Source organism: Hyaena hyaena, unplaced genomic scaffold (genome assembly GCF_003009895.1).
Source record: "Hyaena hyaena isolate Hyena2069 unplaced genomic scaffold, ASM300989v1 scaffold_580, whole genome shotgun sequence".
NCBI lineage: Eukaryota > Metazoa > Chordata > Mammalia > Carnivora > Hyaenidae > Hyaena > Hyaena hyaena.
In genome coordinates, this window is record NW_024081213.1 from 740735 (window position 1) to 756317 (window position 15583).

Genomic DNA, 15583 nt, shown 5'->3' on the forward strand with positions numbered 1-15583 from the left:
TGATTTTTAGTTTAGTTTTGTTTGTGTTCATTTTTAATTTATAATAGTAATAGCTAACATGAGCTACATACATGAGAATGCCATGTCCAGTTTATACATTGCTTTAGCATGCATTCACGACCTAATGTGATCCTCATAGTGGCATAATGATACAGATACCATCATTATCCCCTATTTTACAGAGAAGAAGACTGAGGCTCTGAGAGACTGACTTTCCCCAGGTTTTCCAGGGAAGAAGAAGCAGAGCTTGAAATCAAGTTTAGATGTTCATGGGTTCGAGCCCCACATCGGACTCTGTGCTGACAGCCAGCTCGGAGCCTGGAGCCTGCTTTGGATTCTGTGTCTCCCTCTCTCTCTGACCCTCCCCTGCTCACCCTGTCTCTCTCTCCCTCAAAAATAAAAAAAATAATAAAAAAAAAACTAGATCCCTTCCAGATTCTGGAGTTTTAGGTCTTCTTTTTTGTTTTTTTTTTTTTTAAATGTTTTTTATTTATTTCTAGGAGAGAGAGAGAGAGACAGCGTGAGCATGGGAGGGTCAGAGAGAGAGGGAGTGACAGACTGAAACAGGCTCCAGGCTCCAATCTGGCAGTCAGCACAGAGCCCGACGCGGGGCTCGAACCCACGAACCGCGAGACCATGACCTAAGCGAAAGTTGGACGCTTAACCGACTAAGCCACCCAGGCGCCCCTTAGGTCTTCTTTTAAAAAGGCAATAGTAGGACAAAGACTTTGAAGTCAGAACACCTCCTAGTTAATGCTGGTTGTTATCCTACAGCTCCTCAAACCACACTGCATGAGCTACTGTCCAAGGCCTCCTGGCCACAGTTTCTGTTGAAGGGCCTCCCCTGGGACTTCCGGGTTTCCTTACCAATACCCGCTCTCAGCTTGGTGCCTAGTATTCCAGGCTCCATGGTGAGGTGTCTTGGAGGGCAGGCTCTGAATTGCCCGGGTTTAGATCCTGACTGTCCTGTTCACTCTCTGTGTTAGCCAGTGTCTGTGTGTCAGTTTCCCCAATAGCAAAAGGAGGCTGAGCACTACCTGTTTCGTATGGTCTTGTAAAGATTACATGAGATCATATAAGTAAAGCACTCAGTTTATTGCCTGGTTCCTAGCAGGTGTTCAAAAAACTCACATTATGGTTATTATCATTTAATCTGAACACTGGCTAAGTATTGCCGGAAGACATGTTGGCCACCTTCCATTAATTTCTCCAGATGTACTAAGCAGTTATGGCCCTTGTAGAGTTGCCATTATTGAGTGATGTCTTGAGGTCATGCCCTTTGCGTGTTTGTGGGATGCTAGGTTTATAAAAGGACCATAGGGATGGTCCTTCATCCCTTTGTGCTGTATGGTGAGTTCTTCATGAGACATTCCTTTCAGAATCAAGTTCTAGTAAAATTGTTTTGTATCTTCTTGTGACCTTGATGATGGTATTTTCATTTTGGCTTGGAGCCAAATTTTTGCCTCAGATCAATCTTATTTCGCCCCCCCCATAATTTAGCCTTTCCCCCCCGTTTTGATTTGTACTTTTCATATTACTGGTTTTCTGTTTGCATTTTTTAATTGTGTTTTTAATGTCTTCATTTTGTAATTGATATTTTTGTAAGCTATTTGAGTCTTTGGAGAATTAGGCAGGGCGCGCGCACACACACACACACACACACACACACACACACACACACACAAATATCCCAGAAGGGTGAGCTGTGTATATCAAACCAAAATCACTGTATTGAATAAGCATTTAATACCAAATATGTGGTGTATCGTAAGTAATTCTTTTTAAGCAGCCAGTCTATCCATTTTCTATACCATACAGCATACCAATTCATAATTCTTCAAAAATCAAAGATTCACAGAAGTGTCTCAGCATAATTTAATAACACCCGTCATTTCATGAATATTGACTGTGTGCCCAGAAAGAGACTGACATGCGTTTTCTCTATTTCTCATAGCATGTCAGCATGTTGGGTCATATTATCTCCATTTTAAACAAAAGAAAACTAAAGTTCTGAGAGGGTAAGTGTCTTTCTCAGATTCAAATACATCCAGCTGGTAAGTGGTGGGTTTGAGATTTAACTCCTGGAAGGTCTAATTATTGTCCATGATTTCTTCAGTACATTGTGCCCCCTCTCACACAATCAAGAACTTCTCTGTTTGGTAATGGTTGTCATACATATTTCTCCTGCTGAGGCTATTTTGTCCACGTCAGATGGTACAGTGGTTTGATTCTCCTACTGGTAAGAGGTGGAGCTTAATTCCTCTTAACTTGAGTATGGCTTGAACTTAGCGACTTACATCCAACAAATAAAATATGGTGGAAGTAAAAGAGTGTGACAGCAAGACTAGGTCATAGAAGGTATTAGGGCTTCCTTTTTGTTCTCTCTCAGACCACTTATTCTAGAAGAAGCCAGCTAGCATGTCACAAAAACCCTCAGGTAGCCCCATGGAGAGACCCTGTGGTAAAGAACTGAGGCTCCCCAGCCAATGTCTTCACTGCAAGCCCATCGGAGTACCCTTGAACCAGAACCACCCATCTAAGCTGCTTCCAATTCCTAATGCACAGAAACTGTGAGCTTATAAAAGTTTGTCAACTTAAGCTAAGTTTTGGGGAGGTAACTTATTATATAACAACAGATAACTGAGGAGGAAGATGATATAGAATGTGAGGACCTCGCCCCAGGCCCTGTGTGAACCCTTGACAACAGTTCACAGTTCTCTTCTACAGGATATACTGGAACCACCTGTAGCTACTCCTGCAGCCCATGTTCCTGCTGAAGATGGTTGACTTTTTTGCAGATGAGACTGTAAGTCCACTCATATATATATCCATATATATGAGTATATATATATTTACGAGATATATATACATATATATGAGTATATATATATTTATGAGATATATATATATATACATATATATATATTTATGAGAGAGAGAGAAGGTGCAAATTAATGAGGGTCAGAAAGAGAGGGCAGTGGGAAAGAGAGAGAGAGAAAAAAACAGGGCTCACCCAAAGTGGGGCCCATGCTCACCAGATGTGGATTCATGCTCACTCAAAGTGGGGCTCAAGCTCACCTGATGTGGGACTCAAACTCACAAACCCATGAATCATGAGATCATGACCTGAGCCGAAGTCGATGCTTAAGAACTGAGCCACCCAGGCACCCTGTGAGTCCGGCTCTAAAATATTTGCTGGTGAATAGGAATTTGCCTCATTGTCTGGTAGCCCAGAAGGCCCTCACTTTAGATAAACTTGACAAGCTGTATTAGAATACTTTCTGGGAAGACCAATTAGGGCCAGAGCCTGGGTGTGGTGGTGGGCACCCGTAGTCCCAACTACCTGGGAGGTTGAGGCAACAGGTTCACTGGAGCCCAGGAGCTCTGGGCTGTAGGGTGCTGTGCCAATTGGGTGTCCACACGAAGACTGGCATCATTATGGCGGCCTTCTAGGAGCAGATGGCCATCATTTTGCCTAAGGAGGGGTGGACTAGCCCACACCAGAAACAGAGCAGGCACAAACTCCTGTGCTTCTCAGCAGTGATATTGTGCGCATAAGAGTCACTGCTCTTCAGCCTGGGCAACAGTGTGGGAGCTTCTCTATATAAAAAATATAAATATGTGAAAAACAAAGAACCAACCTTGAGTGGAGATTTGTCAAAGCCCATTTAGACCCACTGATGTTTGAGGCAGATGAGAGACCCAAGAAGTTGTTAATGTTATCCATTTATAGACCCTTCATATTTTATCCCTGTGTTAAATTGTTCTAAGAAAGCAAAGAGCCTAGAACATGTTACCTCACACATCACCCATAAGAATCTCCTTTTAAAACTATGTTTCTGTGCTTCCCCCACATCTTGGCTGAGAATATGTCTTTGAATGACAATTCGGCTAATACGTATTTAATGTTGGCTAGCTACTAAGTGCTACCTGAGGGGTTTGGGGTACAGCAATGAAGAAAACAGAAAAAAATCCCTGCCTCATGAATCTTACAGTCTTGTGAGAGAAAACAGAGAGCAAGTAAGCAAGCAAACACATAAGATGGTTCCAGAGGGTAAGTGCAAGCAGAGGAATAAAAAAGAGAGTGTGGTGCTGGGCCCAGAGGGAACCCGGGGGGAGAAGAAGCAGGGATGGCTGCCCTGAGGGGACACTTGAGCAGAGAGACGTGTGTTGAGAAACTCTGCGCCAACATTCCAGGCGAAGGCACAGTCCTGGGTCAGGGACGAGTGTGGCTTCTATCAGGAACAGCAAAATGACGCTTGAGGATTTCTGTGTAAGGATTCACATAACAAATCCCCTTTGAGTTGCAGGGTTTCAGGAAAAGTTTGTCTCTGATGATCAATTTGTGTTCTTTTTGGCAAGAAAGTAACTTACAATGTCTCCCTTTCAGCTTGGGCTTCCAGAAAGCTCAGAGCTAAATTCTGACCTGCTGATGGTGGGTAGTCAGCTCATCTCAGGCGTCTGGGAGTAATTGCTCACCTTACTTTTTTTTTTATAGAAAAAAACTCTCATTTGTCCTGGGCTTTCTTGAGGTATGCTTATGTGGTCACCCAGATGCCACCTCAAGTGGAGTTGGAGGGGGTAAAAGAATTAAGCCATTAATATTGTCATTCCAGATTCTCACTGGAAACAAGGAAGTATAACAAAGTGGCAGATTTCATTGCCCTGTTGATTCCTTGTACATTAATGACTTGCGTACCAGTTTCCAGAAACTGGGTGGGGATCTGTGTGGAAAGATGAGGAGGATAGTTACTGCCCTCAGTGTATTCCCTCACATTCTAGGATGCAGCACAAACACAACAAACAAAGAATTGCAAACATCAGATACAAGCTAGCACGCAATGGGAGCCCAAAGAGGAAGGCAGCTCATCCTGGGGAAGACTTTGATGGAGGAGGGGGTCTTTGCTTGGGGTGTGTGTCCTTCATGGTAGGAGAAAGGCCACATCACCCCCTTCACCAGTCCCCATCTGAAGAGGGTAGTGACTGCCAGAAGGCATGGGCATCTTCTGGCATCAATCCCCACTCTAAGGCACTGAGTGTCTGGGCTACACAGGTAGATCTTTCCTGACAGGAAGAAAAAATAGATTGAAAATGTCTCAGCTCCATAAGTCTTATTTTTAATTGATTTGAGCACAGACTCTTCAATCACAGTATTAATATTTAATTGTCCTGTCAGGTCAGATCCTTCCCGGTCAGACAGTTAAAAATGGCCCAGGACTGAGGAGGAAACGAGGTGGTAGAACAGCATGAAATGAGGAAGGTGAGGCGCTGGCTCAGGGAAAGGGCGGGGGATAAGATCTGAGGGCCAAGGAGAAGCAGCCAGGCCCTGGGGTCTTGACAGGAAGAATGTCTGGCTCATTCTCTCTCTGTCATTGTCCCTTCATTACATACATCTGTAAGCACAGCAGCACGTGTCTACAAGGCCATTTGGGGAGCCATGTGGGAGTTCACACAACACAGAGCCCTGTGGAGAAAATGGGGTTTCTTCAAAGACAGGAAGCTGAGAGGCTGGTCTCTTCGGAAGGATCCAGAGGAACCCAGCACTCAAGCCCTTCAGTTTCCTAAATTTGTGGGAGTGCTGACTGGTGTTTTGGGCCCCACCTCAGCCGAGATGAAACCTGATTTATTGATATGTGTTTTTGAGAAACAGTGTCCATCTTGGCTGCCTGACATCACAGCAACATGGAAAAATGGCTTGAGAACCATTTTAGGTGAATGCACCCTCAGGAGCAGTCAGTCAACATCTCCATGCGACTCATTCCCAGAAGCTATTATTAGGCAGATGAGAGGGATGGGAGAATTGGCTGTCGGTTCAGCCTCTGTCTTTATTTATACGTCCTTTTTAAAAACAGAAGCTTGGAGGTAAAGCCTCACCCCTGAGAACCACAGGGAAAAGTGAGTGCTCTCAACTGGGAGGGCCCCACAGTCTTTTCTGATCACTACCCATTCCTTCCCTGAACAAATGTCTAACAAGTCTAGATAGTTCCAGAACGTCGAGATGAGGTGATGTCTCATTTTCAGCAAGCATGAGGAAAAACTTGAGTCATATTCAGGAAAAGCTTTAATATCGCCTTCACCTCTCTGTGAGTCTTCTTGGATTGAGGCACTGGTTCTCATGGAGGAAGAAACATCTGCTGGAAGGGAAATGTGTGGAAATGTGTGGGTGTGTTTGGTTGTCTTAATGGTTGGGTTGGGGGGTGATCTAAGCGTTCAATGGGGGGAAAGGGCAGAGATGCTAGACAGGCTGGAAGGCTCTGGATGGTGTCCCCAGCCAAGAACTATCCTCTGTGCTGCATGACAGCCGGGGGCCTGTTGTGTGTGTTTGAGTAGAGAATGTGTTTGGGATGATTGGAGAACCGGAACTCTATTTTACTGATAAAGCATTCGTTGCACATTTTAAAATGCACAAAGTTTCCCAGAAATGTTGTTGTGAAAAATCAAGAAAAGATTGAATTTGGAGGTGGGGGAAGGAGGGCTTTACCAAGAGCTGTTCACCTTTTAGAAAAAATCACCTCCCTGATGGCAATGCCACAATGAGTTACCAGACTCACATACCTGTGCCAGTCTGCATCCAAAGCTGTCCGATTCACGGGAGCTTCTGTTCCTGCCCGGGGAGCATCTGATACTTTGCACTGGCTCCTAAAGTTGTCGCTCCAAACCTTTATGTATTGAAACACATGCTATTATCATAAGCGATTGTCATTTTATTTCTCCTTTGTACTGTCATTAGGGCATTATACTGAGTTTTACAATTATGTGTAAGGTGGGTAATATTAGCTTAATATCAGGAATATAAAGGGGACATTATAGAATATTTGTTTTGGGGGAGAGGCATTGGTTTTGACCCAGGTCCTAAACCAGGCTTGAGATTACTGGTTTAGGTTTTCAAACAGCAAACCTCTTGAGAGAAGAGCCGAGCAGGTGGATTGTCTGGTATTAGATCTCTGAGTCACGTTCTACTCTGAGGCTCAGATGTTTCTGAGACCACAACTGTCTGCAAGCATCAGGCAGCTTATGGGAAAGAGTGAAGGGTTGGAAAAGCAAGAGAAAAAGGGTCCTGGGGGGGCACTGCGGGGTCTGTCACAAACTGGGACTTAGCTCCTGCTGACTGCCGTCTTATAAGGTTACAGACAGCGTTGCTAGATTTCTTTTCCCCATTGGAATCTGGAAAGCTGACGTGCTGGCAGTAGTCTAGTCTGCTGCAACAAAGGGCGCCAACAATACAATTGTCTTAAGGAACCAGGATGTTGATTTCTTTTGCAGGTCATGGTTAAGGCAAGGCCCCAGCCCCATCTGGGTGTCTGCAAGGAGAAGAGGGAAGAAGGCGTGGGAGAGAGTCTGCGCAGCATTATTAAGGTCCAGGCTCGGAAGTGGCCCACCTCAGTTCCTCCTGTGTGTGTCCTCTGATTGGTGGGGAAACGTACAGCCATAGTCCCGCTGAAACACGGCCAGTCTCCGCCAGTGTCCCTCATTGAAACATTACAAATTTACCATGTGGGCCAATGCAGTAGAGACCACATGGCTAGACTTGGCTCAAATACCTCTGGTCCTGCCCTGTGGGAATTTATCATTTAGTTGGGGATTTGAGTTCTGCACATGGACAAACAATTCACAATAGAGGAGGAAGGAGGAAGGCAGGTGAGACAGGGTATTTAATTTGCAGGAGAGGCAAAGTCAAAATAAACACTCTTAGTCTGGAGGACACGAGTAGACCTTGAATGCAGGCAAGGGCGCTTTTGTTGAGGTTACCTGCCCCGCCTCCAGGAAATCTTTCCTGACAAATCCCTCCTGGGCCAGCCTTGGGGCTTCCGTGAAATACTCCGGATGCAATGCCAATCGCAGGGACTGTCTCCTTTTGTCTGTTTTTGTCTTTCCATTTAGGCTGCAGTTATATTTTGCTCACTACTATATCCTCAGGGTCTTTCAGAGTCATTGGAATATGGTAGGTGCTCAACAAACACTTGATGAAATGACTGAAAACCAGCCTCAGAGCAGTGGGCAAGGAATGCATGTTAGAGTGTGCGTGAGGCGCCACCACAGTGTTTTGGTAAGAAGATGAATCTTGCTCCCGTGCTTAGAAGGCCTCAGTAGTAGGACAGAGACTGACTGGGTTACTTGTGAAGTACACAGTGAGTGAGGGTGGAGATGTCCTGTGGGAAGGGCTGGCCTTGGAAAGGCTGAAGGATTTGGGAATAGGTGGGGAGGGGGAGGTGGGGGGGGCGGTCTGACTGAGGGGTAGAGAATGGGAAACTGATTCTGGCGTTGACTTTCCAGTCTGAAGCAGCACTAAGGGAGGAAGCCGCTGTACTAGTCAGCCCGGGAAGGCCTGAATGGCGGAGACAGCAGTGAGCAGTGAGCCCTTGAGGGCTCTGTGTACTACCAGATGGGATTAAAATAGAAATACTAAGAGAGGTATCTTGTTTAAGGAAGCATTTAGGATGGGCTTTGAGGCCTGGCGAATGTGAAGACTCTGAAAAGGCAGCTCAAGCTTCATTAATTGGCCAGGAATATAGTAAGAGCCCAATAAGTATTTTTATGACTAAAAGAGTAAATTGAGAATGGGTGGATGGATGGATGGATGAATGGATGGATGGATGGCTTTGGTTTGCATTAGACTCCTTGGAAAAATGATGAAGAGGATGATTGAGATCTTCCCAAGTTAGAAAGTTTTTCGTTGCTATGTCAGGCCTTGGCCTCTTGAGGCAGTCGAAGAAAGCTATGATCTCTGAGGAACAGGATTCTGCTGGACGCGATGGGGGGCTCAGGGAAGAGTCAGGTCACCTCTTCCCTGAGCCAGTGATCTAGATGGATCTCGCCCCTGGGGCCCAGCACCAACTCAGCTGCTGACCTTGTCAGTCACACCAGCCAGGCTGTGAAGGCTTCCGCAGCACCAAGGGTTGGCAGCCGGCCCTGGCCTCCACTGTAACATCCTCACGGTGGTAAGAGACACAGGTCTTCCATTGTGTGCAGGCGAGCGAGGCTGCGGGTGGGGGCCCCCAGACAGAGCGCAGATACATGTGAGGGGAGGCAGGCAGCCTCCGCAATCAAACAAAGGCTTGGCTGTGTAAGAGGATCCCTCAGGGAATCAGACATTCAGATGATCAGGCTTGAGTTAAGGAAAAAGCTTTCTCTGCAAATAGAGCAGGGGCCCGAAAGTCAGAGCGCCAACTCAAGATACCGTGGGAAGAAAAACTGAAAGGCCCAGAGTGGCTGGTAATTAAGGTCATGGTGCCACCAAGTGGGCCTTGGGAGCTAGGGGTGAGGCAGAGTCGGGATTGGCTTTAGTCTCTGGACACGGAGGCTCTGAATGTGACTGGAGATGAAGAAGAGACAGAGGACAATCGTGCAGAAGGAGAACTCGGAGATGAGGGGTCAGAAGTGTTGGGTTTTAAATTCAAGCTTTACCAACTAGCAGTTGACCGTGAGTACATTTCCTTCTTTGTGCCCTCCGTTTTGCACCTGTCAGGATTGTTGGAGGTGGCAGAGGGGCAGATGGACATGCTCAGAAGAGGAACAGAGTCCCACACCACTGTGAATCGATCGTGGTTTCTCTGCATCTCACCACGGTGCTCAATGATTACAAAACAGCAAAGTTCCCGGCTCAGAGTCCCCACCCTGAAATATTGCCCCCAAGGCCAAGTGGGCCCACATAACCTGAGGGAGCAATGATTTCCCTTCCTGCAGCCCTCAGGACCAATTAGAAATAATCATATAATTCTTGGCCCAAGAATTATAATTTGGTATTGATATAAAGTACTCCACTCCCAAACACCTCATTCATTCTTCCCAAATGATGATTCAAATAACTGACATTCTGAATGAGACTGAAAAATGTGCTTTGGGAAGAAGATGAGATTCCTTTGCTGAACAATAGATTTGATATTTTTGAAATGACTGTGAACAACAATGATAAAATACCCAAACCTACCACATGAGTCAGTTAAGCAAAAAAAAACAAAAAACAAAAAACAAAAAACCCCAGATATTGCCATTATCCAAGTTAAAGTGAGCAATACTTTCTTAATTATTTGCTCTAACTAGTCAAAGGTCAGCATGATCTAGGATCTGACTATAAGTCTGTTGTAGAGAAAGCACTTTAAAATTCAACTTTTGGTTTTACGGTAGGTGCTCAATAATATTTGTAGGATGAATGCGTGTGTAGGCTAAGAAAGCATTCATTGCAATAGGTCCTCTAAGAGTCGACTGAGAACAAGGGCTGGGAGGCACCCCTTGGCATCCTTGGCACTTGTCACTGGGCCCTGCACTCACACACTCAGGGCATGATGGGTGGGGGAAAGATTCACTTTAATGATCACATTCACTGTGGATAAAAATCAGTAATATCAACTTATCCTGGAAAATAGATGAAAATTTATTTATTTATCTATTTATTTAAAATATTTATTTATTTTTGAGAGAGAGAGAAAGAGAGCATGAGGAGGAGAAGGGCAGAGAGAGAAAGAGAGAGAGAGAGAGACTGAAAATCCCAAGGAGGCTCTGCACTGTCAGCACAAAGCCCGACATGGGGCTCAAATTCCCGAACCCCCCATTTCAAGTTCATTTTGTGTGTGGTCTGTAGGAAGGGTCAAAGTTCATTTTATGAATATGGAGGTCCAATTATACTAGCACAACTTATTAACCATAAATGTGTGGATCCACAGCTGGACTCTTACTCTGTTGCATTGATCTGTACTTGTGTGTCTACACTCTATGTGTGTCCAGGACCATATTATCTATTTTGTAGCATTATGTTAGGCCCTCAATCAGGTAGTGTTAGTTGAAAAACAACTTTGTTCTTTTTTGAAATTGTTCTTCCTAGATCCTTTGCATTTATAATTTTTTTATTATTTATTTATATTAGAGAGAGAGAGAGACAGAGATAGAGAGAGCTGGGGAGGGGCAGAGAGACAGAGGGAGACACAGAAGAAGCAGGCTCCTGGCTCTGAGCTGTTAGCACAGAACCTGATGCGGGGCTTGAACTCACTGACTATGAGACCAGGACCTGAGCTCAAGTCGGATGCTCAACCAACTGAGCCACCCAGGTGCCCCAATCCTTTGCATTTCTATATAAATTTTATAATCAGCTTGTGAATTTCTGTACAAAAGCCTGTCAGGATTTTGACTGAGATTATTTGTACCTATATAAGTATTCATTTTGATAAATTAGATGAATACCATTCCTAACTGCCATTGATTTTTGAAACAAACTTTGGCATTTCAGTAAACTGGTCAGGTTTCAACTAGGCTGAGGGTTTAAGAGCCTATGATCCTCACCATCTCTTCTGATCCTAGGATGCAGTGAAACGAAGCATCGCTGTGGTGATAGAAACAGCACTCTGGAATGTACCCACGGCTCCAGGGACCACCATTTTGTCCTGAGAGGAAAACCAGCTTCCTCCTTCTGGGGACCTGTGTGTCTGCCACAGTGAGCTACAACCTCACAACTCGGGCCCAAGAACAGCTGTTCTAGGCATTTCCAAACAGGAGCATTTCCTTCCCCCGTTTGTCCAGAGAAAAGTTCACGTGGTTTGGGGAAAGCAGGCTCACTCACAGCCCAAGAACACCACAGGCCCCGGGAAGAGAGTATTCTGGGAAGGGGTTGAGGAGAGGCCCTGAGAAAGCCAGGCGGGGCCCCATCTTCTGGCAGCATCGCCTCCACTAGTGGGCGGTCTTCCAAGTGGAATGCCCGGAGCCAGGCCACGATGGCCACCCGGCCAGCTCCCCTGGGGAGGCCCCTCAGAAAGCCGCAGCTCAGCGGCACAATTGTTGCCTGTTCTTGATACTGTGAATCGTTAGCAGCCCCTAAATAGACCATTCATTTTCCCTTTGCGCACAGAAGGGTCTCACAACTCCAACCACCACCACGGGCTTGAGTATTTCAAGTCAAAACATTCCCCGAACCACAGCCCTCGGCAGAGATGCAGGGCTGGCCAAGAGTTTGGAGGAAAAACAGCCCCCCACCAGCCTGGAAATCACTGGGCACACAGGCGGCTGGGGCATCTTGCTCGCAGGGGCTGGGGAGCCTGAGCATTTTTACCAGAGTTAATCTGATAAAGCTACCTTCCCTACCAATGCCTGCCTCCACTTCCCCTCTGCCCTGGGAAACAAACCAAGTCCAGGACTGGGATCCCGTGGGGGAGCGGTATGTGGGGCACAGTGTGGGACAGCCTAGGGCACCTGGAGAACTTGAGCTACTCCCTCCTTAATTATAGAAAAAAATAAAAGAAGCTGTTGTAATGCCCCCCTGCCCCCTTCCCAGCCGTGTTTGAATCAGGTTGCTGTGGAGCAGTGCCAAGCCTCAGTTCAGAGCCTACTAGGTCTGCTGAGCAACTCCGGGAACAGCAGCATGGTGGTGACTGCCGGGAAGCTGGCCCTGGGATGCCAGGGGCCCAGCAGTTTTGGCTCCTGAGGCCCTGGCCACCGCCCAGCTTGTGAAGGAGATCCAGGAGGTCTTAGTGGACCCTCGAAGTCCAGCAGATGCTTTCTGGGAAAGGGAGGCTTCATCAAATGCTTCGAAATCTAGGTCTCAGACCCCAAGAAGGTATTTGTGGGCAAGACCTTGCCTAAGTCGCTGCTGCTCAAGCTGTTCCAGAAGAAGAAAACGCCCATGGAGATGTGCATTCACCGCAGCCTCATCCACCAACACATCACGGGCTCCCGTGCCTTTTTCAAGTATAACGACTTGCGCTGGAGCTCTGTTGCTGGAGTCTTGGGGGAGGAAAGCACTGAGCGAGCCTGCGGCCCATCACTACCTGTGGCAGATGGTCCCTGGCTGCCACCACCTGCACTGAAACCGGGGACCTCAAGCTGGGCTAACTCCTACTCAGTGAGGATCTGAGGACCAAAATAGGGGGTTCTTACTGGCAAGCAAAGCCAAGTATGACAAGGATAGAAGGAAAATCCAGTGGGGCTGAGTGAGAGGGCACAGTTTGGAAGCAGACGTGGGGTCAGTTGGGTGAGTCATGTACACCTTGTCAGTGGGCAAACCACCTTTTGAGACTCTTGCCTAAAAGAGACCCCGGAAGAATGAATACTCTCTTCCCAAGCACATCGGCCCCATGGCCACCTCCCTTGCTCACACGATGCTTTGGACAGATCCCACTGCCTGTCAGACCACTCAAGAGCTGCTCTACGATGAGTGTTTTTTCTTTTAATGTTGATTTATTTTTGAGAGAGAGAGACAGAGCATGAGTGGGAGAGATGCAGAGAGAGAGGGAGACACAGAATCCGAAGCAGGCTCCAGGCTCTGAGCTGTCAGCACAGAGCCCGACACAGGGCTTGAACTCACAAACTTCGAGATCATGACCTGAGCCGAGGTCAGATGCTTAACTGACTGAGCCACTCAGGAGCCCCTCCATGACTAGTTCTTTTCTTCCTGCCACATTCCTGCCTTTGCAGGCCACCTGCCTCCCCATTCCACCGAAGTTTTCAATTGTTCCCAGCCGCCTGGATCTCAGCAACGGGAGGCCTCTCATAATCCTCAGGGAGGGCAAGGAGAATCCCAAGCCCCACTTCTCGGGAAAGAAGAACTAGTGGTCCAGGGGACCAGTGAGGTGGTAGTCTGCCACCTCCGTGACACGCGTGAATAGCACTATGGCCGAGTGGTTACAAGCCAGGCTGCCGCGTCAGATGCCCTGATCCTGGCTCTACCACTTCCTTGCTGTGTGACCTTGAGCAAGTCATTCAATCTTTTTGAGGCTCAGTCTCCCCCGTTGTAAAGTGAAGAATCAGTAGTAACCTTATAGGGGTTATTGGGAGGATTTCTTGAGGAACATTTAGTCACTGCTCAATGAGTGGCAGTGACAATTAGAAGGCGGAACCGTTGGGATCCAAACGACAGCTTTTATGCCGACTTCCCTGGAATGATGCCGACCCTGCTGGTGTTTGGGAGACTCGGTTTCTACCAGGAAGTCCATCCCACCTGGACTTGAGGGTGCGAACTCAGCACTGACCACAGCCACGTTTTAATGCATGAAGAGGCTTCATTTTATGCCGGAGTCTCCCTACCTACCGCAACGACCCTGTCTATTTACTTAGATTTCAGAAGATTCTCAAGCTTTTTCCTTCCAACTGTGTGTCTATGGTGGAGAGAGGAGAGGCAGGGAGAGGGGAGATGTTTGAGGCCACCTCTGTGACCCCTGGAAGGAGCCGGGGCGGGGGGGGGGGGGGCGGTGCCTGGGGCACCAGAATACCACTGCATCAGCAGAGGCACAGACACCGGACAGATTATCCCAAGGATAAAAGAGGATTTAGGGTGACTTGATTTAAAGCTTCCTTTTCTCCTCTTTTGGACAAAGGCCTCGGAGTCGGGGTGGGACTGAAAACAGACAGAGCCTTGTTAGGGACTTGAACTTGTATGTGTAGAATAACAGCGTCAGGAAGGGGTTTCTCCTTTATGTGCCCCTCCGGTCATGTGCCATCTAACACGATCTTTAAACGTAAAACTCCGTTTGTAGTGCAGCGTGATCATGGGAGACTCATCTCCCGGAGACTCCAGCCGTGGTTTGCACTCGAGGAGAAACATTCAGGGGAGACTTCAGCCGACAACACAGGACTGTGGGGAAGGCGGCCAGCACCCCTCTCAGTGTCCTGGCCACACGGCTGGGCCCCTGGGGAGCAGGGTGGTGGCAGATCTGCTTCTACAACCTCTTTTCATTGGCTCTTCCCTGTGTCGGTGGCATTCAAGGCTGCCAGTCCCTGGTAGGGAGCATGAGAACCCAGTGTCAGGTCAATGACCAAGTGTCGAGCATACCAATGACCAGGGCAATTGGGACAAGTGTTTGAAATTCCAGCCATGAGCCCGGCCGCTCCGTGTGCGGAAAGGCAGATGTCTTGGGTAACATCCCGGCTGCCAGTTTCCAAAGTCACCAGGAATCCAACCTCTGCAGCCCCAGCTATAATAATGGTAACAAGCCCCCCGCTGCCTGCCCCGCCAAAGGCGCTGGGTGTGTAAGGGCACCTTTCTGTTTATTCAGCTCAGGCCCTCTGCAGAGGGGGAGCACTCCTTGCCTTCAGTCTCTTGAGACCAGGGACGACTCCTTCACACAAAGGCTTTCCTCCAGACAGGGGTCTGTCTTCCCTGAGGTTTGTCAGTTCAAGGGGGAAGGGGCTCGTTTCCTGAATGCTGTGCTCCAGCCTGAATACACCTCCCACAATCAGGGGTGTCCTGAAGGCTGAGGGGCGTGTGGCTCGGGATCAGGGTAAAGCAGGCGATGGCTGAGGCTGTTGCTTGAGGGTGGCCATGAAAGGCAAACTTGCCACCCAGGAGGGCCGAGCTGCCGGTGGAGGCGGCAGGTTTCCCATCGGGGTGTCTTCAGGAAATTCTCTTTCTTTGGAACGACTGAGCAAAATCGTGCCTGGAAACCAGATGGAGCCTGGAGGCCTTTCCCTCGCCTGAGCGGTTCCAAGCGTTGACTCATTCTCTTGTCCCATATCAACAAGAGGGAGGCCCTTCCGTGTGTCCGTGTGTCATCGGGGAGTCCCCACCCATTCTCCCACTTGCCCTGCTCATTCTCACCATCGAGAATGATCACAGAGCTGGTTCCCTCCCCCCCTCCCCCCCCTCCCCCCCCGAGTGCTCACA

General features: G+C 47.7%; 1 pseudogene; it reads left to right on the plus strand.

Moving 5' to 3' along the window:
* Nucleotides 1-9319: 9319 nt before the first annotated feature.
* Nucleotides 9320-12914, plus strand: LOC120248311 (annotated as a pseudogene).
* The last annotated feature ends 2669 nt before the right edge of the window (nucleotides 12915-15583 follow it).